The 2,542-nt window shown below is 40.0% G+C and overlaps 1 non-coding gene across 1 annotated transcript; it reads right to left on the reverse strand.

Moving 5' to 3' along the window:
* Positions 1 to 725: 725 nt before the first annotated feature.
* LOC141624564 (small nucleolar RNA R71) lies at positions 726 to 832 on the reverse strand. Its single transcript, XR_012534371.1, has one exon. It is a non-coding gene; the product is annotated as a small nucleolar RNA R71 (small nucleolar RNA).
* Positions 833 to 2,542: the final 1,710 nt, after the last annotated feature.

Genomic DNA, 2,542 nt, shown 5'->3' on the forward strand with positions numbered 1-2,542 from the left:
TAGTCCGACCAAAAATGGCGTCGTTCCCGGGGACGGTGTTAACTTGATTTGATTTTCCTTGATTGTTATTAGTTGTGTCTTTCTTTACCTTAGGGAAATAAAACTCCTCAAGGTTTGTTTTAATTGTTTTCGAATTGTTTGATATTTTGCATGTCTATAAGATCACAAGGTAACTTGTTACCCATTGATCACGAAATTGAGAGAACTTTGACAACCATTAGAAGACTTGCTAGAAATACTTTGAGAGGTATTGGCGAGGTTGTAGATATTCAACCAAATACTATTGAGTTCATCAACCCTTTTGCAAGAGAAGGTGAGGAGAACCCAACACAAAATCAACCACACAATCAACCTACAATGCCTAAGTTTTCATCACATTCCGTACCAACCGAGGAGAACCTAATGGTACTCCCACACCACAACACTTGACTGGAAATTTCATTTCAAAATCCGCATTTATCCAATTAGTCGAAAGAAGCCAATTTGGGGGGATGCCTAGTGAAGACCCTCATTCTCACATGGAGACTTTTTGTGACTATTGTCATGCGATTTCACAAACCGGAGTGACTCAAGACCAAATTAAATGGGTCTTATTTCCTTTTTCTCTAATTGGTACCGCGAAACAATGGTTAAAAAGCGTTGATAAGGCTACTCTTGGTATCGACTCTTGGAAGAAGTTGGCTCTTGCTTTCTACAAAAAGTCCTACCCTCCGGAAAAGACTAACATGCTAAGAGCTCAAATCACGGGTTTTAAGCAAAGGGACGAAGAATCTTTGTAAGAAGCTTGGGAGCGATTCAAAGGAACTTGTCGCTCATGTCCTCATCATGGACTTAGCGAGTGGTTCTTGGTACAACAATTTTGGAATGGTCTTTATGAAGACTCTCGAAACATTCTCAACATGGGATCAAATGTTATGTTCACCGAAGTTGATGATAGTCAAACTTGGAACAAGATTGAGAAAATGGCGGTCCATAACTCACAATATACTAGACCTCGCAAGGCTACTAGAGGAGGAAAGCATGAAGTGGACTCTATTACTCAATTGGGTGCTCAACTTAGTGTTCATATTGATACCATCAACTTGAAGTTTGAGAAGGCTATGGCTAAACTTGAAGAAGCCTCAAAATCACCAAAGCAACATGTTAATGCCATGGTGGCATCTTCATCAATTCCAAGTGGAATATGTGAGAATTGTGGAACTTTGGACATGACCAAAGTGAATGTAGGGGAACAAGTGAGCAAGTGAATGCTTTTCAAGCATACAAGAGTGGTACCCCTTATTCCAACTATTACAATGAAAAACCAAATTTCATCCAAGTCTATCATAAAAAAGCCAAAATGTTCAAAACCCTCAACCAACATACAATGCACCCCACCTCCAATGAGAAACCAAAATCAAAGACCCTTTTATAACCAAAACCAAGGTTACCAAAATCAAACTCCATACAATCAACAAAATGACCAAGGCTTTAATGTTCAAAAAGCGGTCCTCCAAATGCAAAAGAACCAACAAGAGTTTTTCACTCAAATGCATAAGGATAGCCGAGCAAAAGACATCACCATCAACAACATCATAGCCCACACAAAGATGTTGGAGATCCAAATGTCTCAATTAGCATCTTTAAGTTCACAAAGACAAAAGGGGCAATTACCACCCCAAGGTAATTTCCCAAGACAATAATCGGTGAGTGCCATCCATTTAAGGAGTGGTACAAGGTATGAAGGGCCAAAGAAACCCGTTGATGAAGATGTTGTGAATGCTAGTGACAAGGAAAGAGTTGTTGAAAACTATAGGGAAGAAGAACCCAACAATCAAGCAGCTTCAAAGAAGAATGAAGAAAAGGCCAAAGAGAAGGAACCCATTGTGATTTGACTTCCTTTTCCAAGTCGTCAAGCTAAGCCTAAGTTTGATGACCAACTTGGAAAATTCATGGAGATTGTGAAGAATTTAGAAGTCTCGATTCCATTCACGGAATTAATCAATCACGTTCCGGCCTATGCAAAGTATATGAAGGATATTCTTACAAAGAAGAAATCAATCCGGAAGCTTAAAACTATTGATTTCACTAAAGTAAGTAGTGCTATTCTTCAAGGGAGTTCACCTCCAAAGCTCAAGGATCCGGGAAGTTTCTCCATTCCATGCACTATTGGTGACACTACAATCAACAAAGCTTTATGTGACCTTGGGGCAATTGTTAGTGTCATGCCATATTCGGTTAGGAAGAGGCTAGGAATGGGAGAACTCAAATGCACCAACATCACGCTTCAAATGGCGGATAGATCAACAAAGACACCTTTAGGGGTATGGGAAGATGTTCCCGTAAAAATTGGAAAATTCTTCATCCCGGTGGATTTCGTTATTGTTGACATGGAAGAAGACTCCAACATTACTATTATCTTAGGAAGACCATTCTTGCACACCGCGGGAGCGGTGATCGATTCAAAACATGGAGAGCTCACCCTTGAAGTGGGAGATGAGACCATCACTTTTAATCTTGGCAAGACTATGAGAGCTCCTCGATTGCATGAGCCGTGTTTTAT

This window comes from Silene latifolia, chromosome X, assembly GCF_048544455.1.
Source record: "Silene latifolia isolate original U9 population chromosome X, ASM4854445v1, whole genome shotgun sequence".
Classification (NCBI taxonomy): domain Eukaryota; kingdom Viridiplantae; phylum Streptophyta; class Magnoliopsida; order Caryophyllales; family Caryophyllaceae; genus Silene; species Silene latifolia.